The sequence below is a fragment of the Lissotriton helveticus genome, chromosome 8 (genome assembly GCF_964261635.1).
Source record: "Lissotriton helveticus chromosome 8, aLisHel1.1, whole genome shotgun sequence".
In the NCBI taxonomy this organism is placed as follows: domain Eukaryota; kingdom Metazoa; phylum Chordata; class Amphibia; order Caudata; family Salamandridae; genus Lissotriton; species Lissotriton helveticus.
In genome coordinates this window covers 910,576,495-910,592,878 of record NC_136069.1, presented here as the reverse complement: position 1 = coordinate 910,592,878, position 16,384 = coordinate 910,576,495, and the positions used below count along the sequence as shown (strand labels likewise).

Here is a 16,384-nt window from a genome sequence, read left to right as displayed (position 1 = left end):
CCCTCACTCTGGAATTCCCTTCCTCCCCGGTTGCGAACTGAACCCTGCTATCTTAAGTTTCGCAGACAAGTAAAAACTTGGGTATTTAACATGTAACAGTCTTCCCTTCTGACTCTCCCCGCTTCTTTTGGTCTCATTTGGTTTTCAGCGCCGGGAAACCTACGGGTAGCTGAGCGCTTTATAAACTTAAATATAATAATAATAATAATAATAATAATATGTTTATTTAGAAAGTTTTTTTATTGCACATAAATGACTTTACTAAAACCAATATCTGTAAAAATAACTATTGGATGGGAAAAGATTAACCACATTAGTACCAGTTTAGCACTTGAATTCAACAATCAGCAAGTCTAGGGTGCCAAATTAAACTTTAGAGAGAACATGCCAGTGCCCAGCACCACGTGTCATGCTTTTTTTTTGTTTGAGCTACAATGTGTTGTAATCTAAGATTATGCAGAAGGTTGTGGATTATGTGTCATGTTTGTGAAATACACAGTCCAGTTTAAAATCTTGAGGCTTCAAGAGTATATAATTCCATAGTTACTTTTTTTTCTACAGCCAACATATTACTCGTGTCTCCTCCCACCCCCTTGTAACCTATTTCCCATTTTCTGGTTCTCCAGCGCAGTAAGGTCATATGAATAGAAATAGCACTATGCAAATATCATCAGTCTACAATATACAGAAACAAAATTAAAAAAACATTGTCATTTCTGACACCAAGAGTTCTAATTTTCAAAATTTGCAAGACCTATTGCATAGCAAATGCTTGCTATTTTTCAGCTCTGGACTGGGGCTCTTCTTTGTGCGGCGATGCTTCTCCACTCAAATGGAGAAGCTGCCCTTCAGTCATACCCACAGTCGACCAACAATCCCAATTTCTTACAATGTTCAAATAAAATTAAAACAGCTCAAAAAGGACTGCCCGCTTTACTAATAGAGGTTTGTATGTTTCAGACAATTTTTGGTGCTCTCTTTAGGAATGTCTGGGTGGGTAACCTGGTGCTCTTTAAGGTCATCGTCTACTATTTACTGTGCTTTGAAAGTTGATATAATCAAATATGTAATGAAAAATGTGCTTAACAATGCACCATTTTGGTATGTCTTTTTCCAAAATTTTCTTGGGGGGAGAAACCCCCCAAAGGCCCCCTAGCAGTGGTCGGGATCGCTTGCTGCGCTTGCGATGCACCGGACGGGGGCTGGTCTGGCTAAATTTGACAGGGCTGCTTTCAGTTCTCAGTCCGGCCCTGAACAGGAACCAATTGGAATTTCTGAGGTACGATGTGATGTGTGTGAGGTACGGGGTGGAAACCTGAGTGTGATCCTAAATATTGATTGCACTAAAAAGTATTTCCAAACGCCTGCTGATGTTGCATTATGGGTGGTTTTGAACCTAGGTGTTATTCTGTATTTAAAAGTGATCTTGCACTAAAATCTGTTTTGCTCATAAATGTAATTGGTACCCTGAAAAGTGTTTACAAAATCCTTTTGCTGATCCATCATGCGTGATTTTGCAATTATATAGGATTTTACATCAAAATGTGTTTTCCAGCTAAGTCGTGTTTATGCTTCTAATCATCTTTTCACATTTCTGCTGATATTGTCCAAATGTGATTTTTTACCTTAGTGCAATTTAGCATACAAGTGTAATGTTGCTCCTCAATGTGATACCAAAATACACTTTTGGTGATTTTCCACCTAAAAGTGAGTGTACACCCAAGTAGAATTGGTGCTACTAAAGCTCTCCACGTTCACGCTAATGTTGCAACAATGTTGGTTTTGTATCTCAGTGTTGTTTGATCAACCAGGTGTAATGTCACACTCATGTAGACCATTTACCCCTCATGTGACGTCCTACTGCTTCATTTTTCCTCTCTACTCAGTGATTTGGAACATATATGTGATACCACTCTCCTGTTCCCTCTGCTCCAAGAGTAATTTTGTTCCTAAGTGTTTTTTATCCTACTGTGAATTTTGATCCTGAGTAGGTTTTTGCACACAAGGGTGTTTCCAAGTTCCTGTCGATGTTGCATCGACGGTGGTTATACACTTAAATGTGATTTTGCACCTGCATTTAATTTTGCATCTAAATGTGCTTTTTACACTAAAAATAGTGTTTCCACATTCCTGCTGATGTTTCATCAAGGGTGACTTAAATGTGATGTTACTCCTTAAGGGATTTTTGCGTACCTGTGATTTTTGCTCCTACAAGTCTTTTGAGTCCATGGTGATTTTGCACCTAAAATTATCTCTCCAGTCCCGCTGATGTTGCACTAAAGAATTCCGGACAATAACATGGAACGACTATTTACACAGCAAACACAGACTGAAATAGTTTGTATATCTATGCCTATCTATTTGCATGTGTTGGCATATTAACACCACAGATATTGATTATGCCAATGTGTGTTCTCTCTCATTGAGGCTGCTTAAACCTATCTCTAGTAAAATGTAAAGTATGAAGTGAGAACAAAGTTTCGTGTTGCGTGTAATTTTGTAGAAAAATTATATATTTATGTACCTTTTGTGCCTCTCGCTCCTTCAGAGACTTTCTTCCCCTGCCCATGCCATGTGCTCTCCAATTTCGTATTTCTATTACTTTATCGCTTGCCACAGTTTTATCTCGGCTGCTTTATCCTGGCCCACATGTTTCATTATCTCCGTCTCTCTGTGTTGTCCTATCCGTCACTCCATCTACCGTCCCTTCTTTGACTGTTGGCTCCCGTGACGAAACATTCCATGGCCTGTCCAAGTGGTCGCTTGTCTGTGCTGTGCTCACAGCCCACCTACTGCACTGTGGAGGCTCGGCTCCTCCCACCTGCTCATAAAAACCAAGAGCATGATAGCAGCTGTTGATCAGAATACTGCCTCAGTTCGACCCTGCCGGCCGGCGCGAGCGCCTCTCCCAGAACCTGCCAGAAGCGAGGTAAGAGCGCGCGCATGCTGCTTCCGTCTCTCTCCTCTCGCTTTACCTCATACAACTTTTTCACTTGATTTACATATTCCTAGCATCAGATGTTTTGTTCCCTGCTGTAGTGAAAGTTTGCAATATAGATAGGCAGGCAGCTTTAGCCATATTTCTGTATTTTGGTCTTATGATGGTTTTCAAGTGGGTATATCGGATAGGAGACATTATTGATCAATACGTTTGAATATATGCAGCTTTCCCGCGCAAAGCAACGGGTGCGAATTCAGTTTGGTTTTCCTAACATAGTAACACTCATGCACCAATAAATTGCATTGGCATTTCGGGGGCAAAACTATTTTTGGGAAATATAAATGAATGTCTTGGAGAATTGTGAGTGTATTTACTGCAAGCATTCGGGATCTTACTACAGAGTGGACATGCAGTTATCGAGATAAAGTTGTGTTTTAAAAATGAGCTCACGGAGGAATATCGCAGCCTCAAAGCGCTTTCCTCTTGAATATAATGCTGCAGCCGTCCAGTAAAATATGTAATGTACGTCATAAAACAGTACTGTCTAAATGGAGGAGTTCATCCAAGTGGCCTCTAGCTCACGGGTAGCCAATACCATTCTGAGCCCCTGACGCAGTGTGCAGGCTTTCAGTGGACTCTGTCAGCAAGATGTCTGTTGGTGGAATATAGAAAACGACGCTAACTTTTTAGATCTAAACGAATATTTAATGACTGTGAAGTGAAATATGTGCAGGAGGCGGCTGCAGCGGCCTGTTAGGGCCACATTCCAGGAGCCTGTTGGAATTATCAGGGCCGTGCCACATGTGGAGGCTGGGTGAGGACCAGTGAGCTGAGCAAACACCTGCCTGCTGGATGGAGGCACCACATACCGAGGGATTCTAGGAGCCAGGCGACAGGCACGCTGGGTCTTTATGTCTGAATAGCACGTGCCCCACGTGCAGGGCTGCCACAGTGCTCTTTCGCGACAGATTGACAGCATTAGAGGGGAAAGTGAATAATGCAGTGATGTCAACCGTGCTCCAAGCAGTGAATTGGCACCCACTCTAAACACAGAAGGAGGCATTTGCTTGAAACACGGAAGCCAGGATTTCCCTTTACCAGACATTATGTAGAAAGGCAATTTCTATGTCCGAGAAAGACTGCTGCATAATTTTAGGGCGTGGCACCTTTTATGAGTTGTAAACACAACAAGGTGCTTGGAGGTATCCTAACGCCTAGAAGGTTCGAGAGGTCTATCAGTAACCGCAGTACGTCCTCTCTGAATAGTATATATCACAAATGAATACTCCAATCGGCCAACCAGTGGTCAGTATTGTTAATGAACCAATTTTGTCCAGACCTGGGGGCAAAACAACAAAGAGGGAAAGAGCTCTCTAGTGAAAGGTTGTACCTAACCCAACCATGAATGTGGGGAAAGAACTATTTTTGTTTTAATTACCCTCACACACCCTAGTGGTGTCATGCTTCATCATCGGGTCACCCCGACCCCTATAAGTCAGGGTGGGCTCAACCACAGTGTTGGGAGCTGTTTTTTGAGTTAACATAAATTGCATAGACAGATGTACCAGTGTTTACCTTGGCGTTACCTTGGCATTCAATCCAAACAAGCATTGGACCGTGCGACTGGCGTGATGAAGCAGTGTTGGCTGTTGAAATCTATGTTTGCACATCATTGTGGAGAGAAATGTTGTGCTTAAGAAAATCGAATACGTGTTAACAAAAAATTGCAGTAATGGCACACTGCATTATTCTGGGGGATTCTCAGTAGCGTTTGGGATGACTAGTGTCGGCTATCGAATGATCACCTTGGTTTTACTGAAATTGTATAGTCTCTCATTTATTCCTCGCTATACTCTCTGCTGGTTTCTGTCTGGGGTGGCAAAGTGGACAAAAAACGAAAATACTAGTGGATGTGATTAATTCAAGAATTCCACCCATCACTTTTTTACTTTTCCAAGTGGGTACGCTCTTGTTGCATATTTTCCAGTTGTGGCCCTTAGGACCTGTGCTGCATAAGATAATGGTGATGTGACAAAGTTTCTTGTAGCCCCTTAGATTGTAAAGATTTAGTAGCCCTGGACTGCCCCCAGGTGGATCTGAAATAATTGATACGGCCAGGAGTAAATTAATGTCTTGCCCTTGTCAGCACTCTGGGAGACATGTGGAGCAAAAAGCAAGCAAAAACGTAAAGGTCACGTGAGTGGAGCTAGTCATCCTTTTTTGTAGAGTGGAAGGATACCAATCAAAAATTACCATTTCCATCTGGTGGAAACATAATTTTTCTCCAATAATCAGTATATTGTTGGAAGTTAATGTTTTTAAGAAAGACGGGGTGAAATAATGACTATTTCTGCTCTGATGAAGGTTCTAAGCCAGAGAAAGGGGGTCTGTACCAATCCGTTGTATGCGCCAGTGTGGCTACCGGGTTCGCTAGTGAGGATTTCTCGTGAGTAGACTTCGGCATGGCCTGTCTGGCACTGTGGAGGATGGCACATCACTTTCATGTGAAATGTCGAGTGGTTCTGACCTCCGCAAGTGGACATGCAGACATGACTCCCAGGGGTCGTCCACTTTCAGGACCCAATTTACAAGGAGTCCCGCAGCTCCACAATGGGAAACTGCAATGTAGAAATCCTGTCACGACTGTGGGGCAACCACCACGACTGTGGAGGCTCTTTGTGAATTGAGCCCTCAGACTGAGCACTGTTTAAAGACATGAAGCATGTAACTCTGAGGCAGCGATTGAAAGGGGTAACAGTGGTTGCAACATCCATTTACAGATATTGCCACAGTGAGTTTGCGGGTGTGTCTAAGGGCATGGCTACACTCATGACCACAAGAGATTTTTCAGTGCTTAATTTGTAAAAGCACAAGTGCAAGCCTACAGTTTCCACGGAAGCCCTCTGCCAAACTTCGTGGGTGGCTAATACCATTGGCTGTCTAGTCTTGATGCCACTTTATTACTCCTTCCTGTACCACCAACCATTCTGTCTATTTTCTCACCCTTGCACTTTCTTTTTCATCCCTTCTTTCTTCATATGTTTTAGTTTCTCAGTTTTTCCTTTCCTCCTTGTTTACCTCTATTCTGCCTTTCTTTCTCATGTCCGACAATAAAACATTTTTGCCTGTCCCACAAAAAACAGTGGCGGTGGGGCCCACCTGCAACCACCTGATCAAATTAAGCATTGGAATGTATAGATTTTACTGAAATACTGGCGCTCTGAAGGAGAATGTCACCCTTGCTCAGTGCCAGCTAAATGGTGCATTTTCGGCTTCGTACCCGGTCTTATCTAGTAACTAGACATGGAACTGCGGAATCGTGCCATTTGCCCCTTAGGGATGTCAAGATCTTAATTTGTCGTTTTTAAAGGTTTGCAGAATAAAGGTCATACCATACTTAATCGTTTGCTGGCCATGAGCAATATACTTTTTTGCATTCTTGCACATAATAATCCTTCCAGATGTGATTGAAAGTCTCTTGGGCAGAGGATTGGAAGGGGCATTGAATATTGAAATTGACCTTTTTCTGATAGAACGTATCCATTGCAAGGGCCAGACTGGGGCCAAAAAGCAGTCCTTGTAAAAAAACAAGTTAAAAAGAGCCCCTACCTTCATCTTTTCTCTCTCTCCCTGTTGTCTTTCCTCTCTTTTTTCGAGTTCTCCTAAAGAAACGCAACCTCTGTGCCATCTGCAGTTAACTTGGTGGGGGAGGGGGGCTACAGAAAGTAGCCAGCCTCGAGAAGCTCCAACCGACGGGGAAATATAAGTCCCGCACTGTTTGCTGTTCTGTGAGGCACATAATTGGGCCCATGCGAACGAAAGACAGTTATAGCTATAGGAATTCCAGATTACATAACATCACAGAGGATCCATGAGGTACTTGCTATAATTTTAGGAAACAGAATACTCCTGACCTATTGTTGAATTCAAATAGTAAGCCTTCCATGAGTACCTCACAGCAAATTATTTGTGAAGGTTCTCTAACAATCATGCTTATTTTTGTCTTAGATTCATGTGCAATCTTTGCCTCAGTAAGTGGAAAATGCTCACACAAAATGGCCACTACAAAAGCTAAGGCAGCCATCTTGACAATTTAAACTTCAGCTTGTGCATACATTTTAAACAGGCTAGCAGAAACACGGTTGACTGGGCTGCGGAATTGGTGCATTGGAAGACCGTAGTAATACCACACGTTCAGAACTTTCCTTTACATAAAAGGTAAAATAAAAGTAGGTGTACTTGCTGTATGTTGTTTGTGTTTGCAGAATGGGCCATTTGGAGTACAGAAAGAAGTAAAAGGCCACACTGTTTCACCGTGCCACCGGTGTTTATGACAAGCATCTAACGGTGGATGCCAGAGACAAGTTTATGTAAATTTCATAAGTATAGTTCAGGTTTGCAAAGTATATGGACAATTATGCACAGGTGTATAATTTTGAGTGAGATTGGACTCAATTGCCAATGCAACAATTAATTTTGCGCTGACTAACCAGTGCAAAAAATGACATTTTGTGCCAGTCGGTGGGGCAAATGTGAATTTAAGACTAGTGCAAAATTGCCTGGTGCCAGTGCAAACGTGCTCAGTACCAGTGCAAAATTGTCCTTCGCTAGTGCATGTTATCCAATCTGGCCCTGTGTCTGTAAAATACTGGTCTGCCTTATTGCACGAGTTTCCTTTGAATTATGTGCAGTCGCCTTTCATTTACATCTTGGTACCATGAAGCAGGCACTCTGTGGCATGGTGTGCATTTGAAATCACCAATATACATGTATACAGGACGAAATCAATGCTGCTGTCTAATGCTGTGACTGTGTTTCTTAGCAATGCTCACTACTTTTGAAAATGAGTAGTTAAGATGGCTGCCCTTCACGTTGGTAAATCAGAAGTGTGTGAAGTGGCTTTATCCTTCTCATACAAGATGGAAGTAGGAGAGCAACATTTTAGCTCAAGAACCGCCTGCTATAAGACTAGAAAACAGGCCCCATCTCTTCGCAGGGTTTCAGATTGGCTTGTGTATCTTACAGATTTTTATGTGCAACTGCTCAAGATTCTTCTGACTGATTTGTTTTTCGGCTGAATGGCCTTCAATATAGTTCTGCTTCCGGCCTTTCCATCCCAGTAGATGCATCTAGAAAATACAGCCCTACATACTTAAGCTAACCCTTCCCTTTCACGTTATGAATTTTAGAACTGTCCTGGCAAAATAATTATGGAATAGGCACTATTGTGGAGCTTGAGAATGGCACCCTCACATCTGATCGTTAGGAAAAAACTCAAGATCCTCCTATTGTAAATGCCTCTCCCCACCCATCGACCTCCTTTTCCACTTCCCCATGTCAGCTATTAAGTTGGACATTTTCTACATTTGTTTTCTGTATGTATGAATATGGTATTTCAATAGCACTAACTAAGCCAAAAGGCCCTGTACATGGTCAAAGGTAAGCATAACGTCACTGATTAATAGGAGAGGAAGGTGGTCTGTGGAGGGTTAATGCTTTGTGATGTAGTATTCTTTAAGGAGATGAGTCTTCAACTCTTTCTTAAATTGGAACAGCGTTGAGGTGGTCCTGATGCATATAGGGATGTTGTTCCAGATCCTGAGTTCAAAGATAGAAAAGGCCTGTTGTGTTGTTTTTCCTTTTTTAACACTTCTTAGTATGCAGTCTGATGGTGTACTGGCTTTGGGTGTGCTGAGATCCACTAGAGATGGTGAGCTTGTCTGGAAGATAAAAAGGGAGCTCGCCATGAGGGATTTCTAGAGAATGTAGATGGTTTTGAAGACAGTGTGGGCCGGCAAGGGGAGCCAATGGAGTTCCATCTGGGCATGAGTGATATGATCATATAACTTCAGGCCCTGAATGACAGGTGCTGAGGCTTATGACCCAAAAAAGTGCCAATGTGGAGTCTGGGAGGCCATAGAGAAGGACATTACCTCCATCCAGATGCAAGAGTAGGAGGACTTGAATATCAGAGCTGTATTTACCACAGTCAATGTGGATTTGAACATCCCCAAACTCAGACCACCTTTTACCCTGATATATTCTGGCTCATGAAACCCACCAACATTGATGTATTCCCCCTTTTGTCTTAGTAAATGCCAACTAGGACTCATGTAAACCGCACGGAGCAGCATGTAAGGGCTTTTTCTATTTAAAGTGCTCCATTGCACCCAAGCGATGCCTACACTTCATAAATGCCCTAAAATAGAATAAAATATGTTATGCAAAGATTTAGGGCTATGATGTTGAAGCCATAACTAGACCTCTCAACAGGTATATGATCGGTTGATCTAGCTGAACGAATCTTGCAGCTCAAAGGTGCTTTCATTTTCAAGTTGATGAGAGACAGTTTTCATTTTTTATGTGCAGAGATATGATAGTTAATTTTAATTTTTATTTTGTTGAGCTATAGAGTGCCTTCCTCAAATACACACCAAGAGAAGCAAAACATAAATTCCGATTGTTGAATGTCATTTATTTTGAGATATGATTTTATTGTAAAAAGCTGATTTGCAACATATTTGTAGAGTTCCCTCGAGTGCCATTTCATATGTGTGACAAATGGCAGAATATACATTCATATTAAATTCCATAACTGATCTAAGGGAAATGGTTTTCTGGTTCTTTTGAGGATCTATGCAGCGTTTAAAAGAATGTTTTCAGAATCTCGTGCCTTCTTTCAGTTCCATAAGTGAGTGAATATATATCTTGCCACTAGGGCTGGAAGTGGGCTGGGTCCTGACGGTTGTCAGCACCGGCAGTTCTAAAAAGCAGGTGCCGAGACGGGTCCCTATCAAGCTCTCCAATTTTGTCCTCACTCTCGGGGTGACAAAAGAATCTTAACTCTGCAGCAGTACCACCCTTCACTGCCTTTGAGGTAACTTTAAAGAGACTCGTTATAGTTCTTTCACAGTTTCATGATTTCAGAATGGAAGCATTTTCAATATAATATATAACGAAGCCATAGTTGTGTATTTATCTTATGCATAGGGGCTTTTAAGCCATGCCCTTAATTATATCGGCAAGGCCCATTTGAGAGACCCCCCTCAGTTTTTTTTATCCCACTTAAAGCCCTGCTTGTCACCAATGTACCTCTCCTTTCTCAAGGACACTAAATCACCTTCTTACTGATGCCCCATTGCTCGAGTATTCCTATTTCCCTACAACACTAGCACAGTGTGGAAATCAGAATATATATCTTCGTTCGAGCTATGTTATACTCCATTTTGTATGTAAAGTCTGTAATTCCGATGATAATTGAAATTAATAATAATAATAATACGTTTCTTACACAGTTTTCTCTAAAACATATTTACTGTTTGTAAGTGCTGATGTATATCATAGAAATAGGAACACAAAAGAATATGAGGAGAGAATGTAGCCTTACGGCTAGAACGGTCAACCTCGAAGCTGGGGATTTGGGCTCGAGTCTCGGCAGGGACGCTCAACTTCCTGTGATTCTGGGCAAACTACTTAATCTCCCAGCGCCTAACAACATTGAATGTGTCCGTCTGTAACAAAACTGGTGCTCATGTAAAGCGTTCTGGTAACCCGATACCTTCAGTTCAAGTTTGTGCTATATAAAACTCTAAAACATAAAAAAGAATCACTTATCCTGTGGTCTGGTACATGCAATTCAATAGTATCCCATCTACCACATATCTAAAGGGCATTAACCCCATCTATGCTTCCATATCATGAAGACTTGTCTGCAAGACACCGTAATGACAAATGAAAACCATTAAACAGGCCACACTCTCTGGATACCAAGTGTGACTTCTAAGTGTCCACCAGGGCCACTCCTCCCAATCCTGTTCCAATCTAGGAACAGCGGAAGACACGCCTCTTTCAAAAACCCTACATCACCATACAGGAGGAGTCTCAGACCCATCCACCACTCTAACCACTCATTGACTGTATCTTTGTCATTGACCATGTACAGCTCTTCACTGCCTTTTGGCTAGGTTAGTGCTATACAAATAACGCAGACATTCCAAGTGACATGCCTTTCTTTGACCATCAGCCTCACCTCCATGTTTCTTGGGGAAGGAGGTGTGATGGTCTTTGTAAAAAAATATAAGGAGCTCCATAGATGATTAGGCATCTCTAACAGGCCTTCAAGAGTATACAGGTCAGTGACTCACCAAATATTTCGCCTTGGTATGCAGGCAGAACTTTTCTTTATGCCCCAAAAGGGCTGAATTGTAGAGGTTTCTCTGAGAAAAGGCATGCACGCTTCTCCTATTGTGTCTGTGGAAACGGCAGACCTCACACAATCCAACACATGACTGCAATTCTCACTTTTATTAGTCACAGGGGAATGCATACTTGTCTCTACCTGCCCCCTAAAGTGGTTAATACATCAGCTGAGTACATTCAAATATTAACCTTAGTAAAGTTTGTGGAAAACAACAGAAGTGCTATGTTCATCTGTGACTCCTTGAGAGCCAATACAGATTGGGCAAATCTGCACCAGCATATGAATGACTTATGATGTACACAATCAGAAAATGTATAAGTATACTATGTTGATACATTAATGGAGTAGCTTAAATAAAATAGAGCTGTGTGCAATACAAGAATTTCTCATACTAGATAATACTGCCTTCCTTCCAATATAATTGTTACAATTTCAACCAAAACTATTAAGCAAAGAACACATAACTGACATCCCAAACTTAAGAGAGTCAAGGAAATACCTGTTTTTACCAGCTGTCTCACCAACATGTTCTTGTATGAGTATGGAAAGTTCAAAAGCCACCGTCCATAGATCCCTTCATGAAGCAAGCCTGCCCAGCAAAATAAGATTATCAGCAGGAACGGTCTGTAAAATGTGTACCCCCATGTGAGTGTTTATGTGTCTTTGGTGTGTCTTGAAATGTGGACTGTGAGGATGCGGCATTTTAGCTGACAGCATTCCTCTTCCAACCAAAGAATGGTAGAAAGTGCAAATCTTCTTTTTTATAAAGTTCAATCAGAAAAATGTATCACAAAAAGTATATATCCAGAAAGGACCGTCGCTCTGTGATTCTTATACGACCAAGAAGAGTCCATGCCTATCTTCTCCCTTTGTGTTTTATCGGAGGTCTTTTAGTACTGTGTCTACTCAAAAGTATTAGTGCCTAAAAATGCCTGTTTTTATTATTGTTACAGCTAAAGCTGTGGTCTTAAACATGGAGCACCCAGTACCCAAAGTTTTTCTTTGAGTAGTTGTGCCACACCCATGTCTTAGAGGTGTTACATCTGAATATTCAGGCCTGATTCACAAATCATTTTCTATGAGTGGTTTCCAGGGGTTAGACCGGCTTACTGTAGGAAACCATGAGTAAGCATGTCTTACTCTTGAAAATTCCTGAGTAAGCCATGCCTAAGCCTATTATAAGACCCACCTTCTGATAGTAAATGCAGTGTGAATCAAGCCTGGATATTTAGTTCCAATTCCCAACTGCGCCTGGTTCAAGGCATTCTTCCTGCTATCCACCTTTCCGGAGACACCCAAGACATCCTTAGTACTCTAAAATTCAATACACAACTTTGTGATTAAGATAATTTATTATCTGATTCTGCTCCTATAGAGCACCTTTACCTTCATCTACATCTGCCTTCTTTATAAATGCTTTCAAAATGGTCTTCTAGAATTATAGTGATTATCTGCCTTTTAAATGGACAAAATGGTACTAGCAGACTTTTTCTCCTGTTTCTCCTGTTCTATTATATTATATATTATATGTTATACTTAATCTGCAAGGGGTGGGCAATTCGTGCTACCCACGTTTGCTTTTTACCCAGTATGTTCCAGCTGCCCTAACACAACCATTCTTCAAGTGGGTTTCCCTGGTACTCCAAATCTTCTTGCCATATCTGTTTATGTGTACATTTGGCAAACTCTTGCCCCTGTTTTCAAAGCTGCCCATGATTCGATTCAATACCAATCTTGTAACTCAAGTACTTCTGGAGGGTGCAAGAATGTTCACCTTTTCAGTGTAATTCCTGTTCTGTCACTAGGTCCTCTCTTGCTTAAATTATCTAAATTACACCAGCAGCTTTGCTTTCATAAGTGATTTAGGGCTTGATTTAGAGTTTGGCAGATGGGTTACTCTGTCACATATGTGATGAATGTCGTGAGAAAGCAGAAGTGTATTCCTGGTTGGGGGCGAGCGGGTGGGCGGGTTGGGGAGGAGTGGCTTGCCCACTTTGAGTGCCCTGACTATTTTGTCGGCCCTCTGGGGCCAACCAAACCAGTCATGCGCACTCTGGATTTTCTCATAGAGAAAATGACCTCCCTACAGGCACCCGGCTGGGCGCCATCCGCAGCATTGTGATTGGCTAAGGGGAGGGGAGGGGAGGGAGGCTGCCGGTGGCTGCTTCCTGTTCAGCAGGCGAACAGCAGGAAAACGCGGACCTGGGCGGCCAGCAGCTGAGGCGGCACAGGAGTCGGGACCCTGCCCGAAACCTCCCCAACCCCTCCCTGAGTCATGCTGGCCACCACTGTGTTTGTTTATTTAATAAAAAAGAATAATTTTCGCATCTGAGACCCGTCTAGCCTCTAGCAAGGTCTCATAGAGAATCAATACCTCTCAAGGTGTGAAATACTTAAAATAATTAATATGTCAATGCAAAGGACCATTTGAGGAATTTCGAAACATAACTCTGGAGCCGGATACCAGTATACCCAGTGTTGTAGCATATGTATCATAATGATCACTCTACTTGACAAAGTCTTCCATTTTTAGGACTTTTTTAACTGGATATTTGGATGACACGGATGTTTGCCATCCACTCCGCCTAAAATACCTCAAATCAATGACTCTTTTCGAATTTTTTCCCTCCCCTCCTGACTTTGTCAGAAGTGTGTCTCCCCTGTTACTGCCAGGTTCCGCCCTACAAAGAGTTTCCTTTCTCTGCCTTCCCGTGTGAGAGCCTGTTTAATGGGACATTTGCAGAGGTGCAGAATTTGAACCTCTGGTGTGGTCTTCATACAGCTGTACTGTCTGAGTCAATTTCCTCAGGAATTTTGCAGCTAAGCTTCCGCATCTGCAGAGAGCGAACTGGAACCTTCTCCTGCCTGGAGTCCACAGAGACAGCAGCCAGTATTGTACAGTAGAGCCAGGTTTGTGTGTTAAAAGGGATGCTTCAATTTCCTTTACGAAAACTACAACGTAAAGGGTGTGTTGGCAAAATGTTGTCAGAATTTCATCTGACAAGGATCCTCATTACTAGTTTGTCGGAATAGAAAGGGGTATTTTCGACAAGTTGTAAATATTAATGCAGGGTGAGTTATTTACCTCATGTGGTAAATACCTCCTATTGTGAGTTTTAAAAAAGAAACTGGGGCATAATCTGTGGAGTCTGTTTTTAACAAACTATGCAATTTTTCTGGACCTTTTCTCCGATACATTTCTGCACATTTAACCTGTTGGAGTTTGTCAGGGGACAACTGCAAGGGTGTGATAATTATCACACTACTTGTAATTCTGATTCCTATGCAAACGTGTATATGCAGGGTTATAAATGTAGCCCTTAACTGGTAATGAATGCCTCAGTGTCCTAAATCTTGCCCTTTTATAGTCATTAATAGAAAATCTACATCCAAGAGAATGATATTTTGTAAGTGAAGTTTAGGGCACAACATTTTTGTATTTTTGCCAGATGATAGTTCTGTGTAATACTTTTTCTGATATATAGTCATATTCAAGGTAAACGGTGCCAAAAAATTGTTGATTTTATTTGGTCAATCTTTCAAAAAACAGAAATATACACTTTCTTTCCGTATGTATGTTGCGCACCTGTTACACTGACAGAGGAAAGTTTGTTGTGTCTTTGTTTTCAAGAGCCACACCATTAACACATGAGTCCACAACACTATTTGACAAATAATTGTTGGGCATTTATGTGCCCTTCCATGGCCTCACACAATGCCATGAAGTACTAATCTGAAATCTAGGCAAACCATAGACATTTAGGCATTCTCTTTCTCCCCTGTACGTACTCTTGCATATTGTTTGCATTACAGACAATCTGCATAAGTAATAATGATGAAAATGTACATTTGCTCATTTGTTCCACGCACGAGCTAAAGGGGGTCATTAGGATGGCGGGCGGACTTTGTCCACCCGCCATCCTATCGGGAAACGGGACCGCCCGCCATAAGGGCGGGGGTCCCGTGGGGCAATTAGGATGTGCCCGCCACAGTGGCGGGGGCATCCTGCATTCCTGTCATCGGTGCACTCAGCACCGCCCGCCACAATGCCAGGAAGGCATGTCGTGCACTTCCATGCACAACATGGCAGGCACCGCGCGGGCGGGGTCGGATCACGGGCGGGTGGCCACCGCCATGCGGGCGGTGGCAATCCGCCCGTGATCCTAATGGGCCCCATAGTGTGGGATCAGGCCTATGTCTCTGACTCAGGGCTTCTTTCCATTTTTGTCCACAAAGCAATAGGTTGCCTTTCGAACCCCCTTTGTCTGGCTACCCACCCCAATCTCTGTATGAGCGCTCCTGTACAAAAGTTATAGTTTTTAAGGCCTCTTGAGTAGCAGGGTAGTATCTTTTTGGTACATTCCCAGGGAATGCAAGCGCATTTAGAACTGATTGTGTTTTTACCTACACCGTCTCATCCTCATATACTAGTGGGTATTTGTTGATCTCATTCTTCTCACGTGTTTCTATATTAAAAGCTAGCCACTACATTCCATAACCCAATAGTGATGTTGTATTCTTTTGCTGAGAAAGTCCAACAATGCCAGACAATTACTTTACTTCCTTTTTCTCTCTGCATGAACAATAGGTAGGTAGGTAGAAAACAGGTTTATTGAGACATTTGGCCATAAAACATTCTAAAAAATAAAAACATCTATACAATATAAAATTCCCTTAAAACCCACCTGTCCCACCCATAAACCTTCCACCCTATTTTAGCCCATCCTTAAAGCTCTGTCTGACAGTATGTATAAAACGAGCAATTCCTACTGCCATGCCTAAATAGCGCATTTCAGACAGCAACTCTATTGCCTCCACCCTTTGTACTGTTCTATATATTAAAAACAAAGGTCTTGAAAAGTTGACCCAGATAGCAATTTAAAAAGCACAATCCATAAGTATATGTAACAAGGACCATTTACATTCAGGGGGTAAAGGCAGAAACCGTTGTTATCCTGGGTCATTGCACATTGGTTGTAGAACGTGAAGATAGTTTAAAATACTTTCCCATGATGAGAAAAAACATTTTGTAAGAAATTGGACTATTGGGTAAGGGGGGTGGAGGCCCCACTCAGGTAACAACCACAATCCTTGTCAGGGTGAACCACAAAAGTCACTGAATTAATCTGTGCTTAACATTCTGCTAGCTTGGCACACAGCAGTCAGGCTTAGCTCAGAAGCAATGTGTAAAGTATTTAAGCATCACACAAACAGTAATAAAGTGAAAACAACACAAGAACAAT

The 16,384-nt window shown here is 42.0% G+C and overlaps 1 protein-coding gene across 1 annotated transcript in view; it reads left to right on the top strand.

Moving 5' to 3' along the window:
- Positions 1–2,868: 2,868 nt before the first annotated feature.
- Positions 2,869–16,384, top strand: part of COL8A1 (collagen type VIII alpha 1 chain) — a 260,001-nt gene continuing 246,485 nt past the window's right edge. Inside the window, exon 1 of the mRNA XM_078657721.1 lies at positions 2,869–2,929. The gene's annotated coding sequence lies outside the window, so the exon portion shown is untranslated. The remainder of the gene's footprint in view (positions 2,930–16,384) is intronic.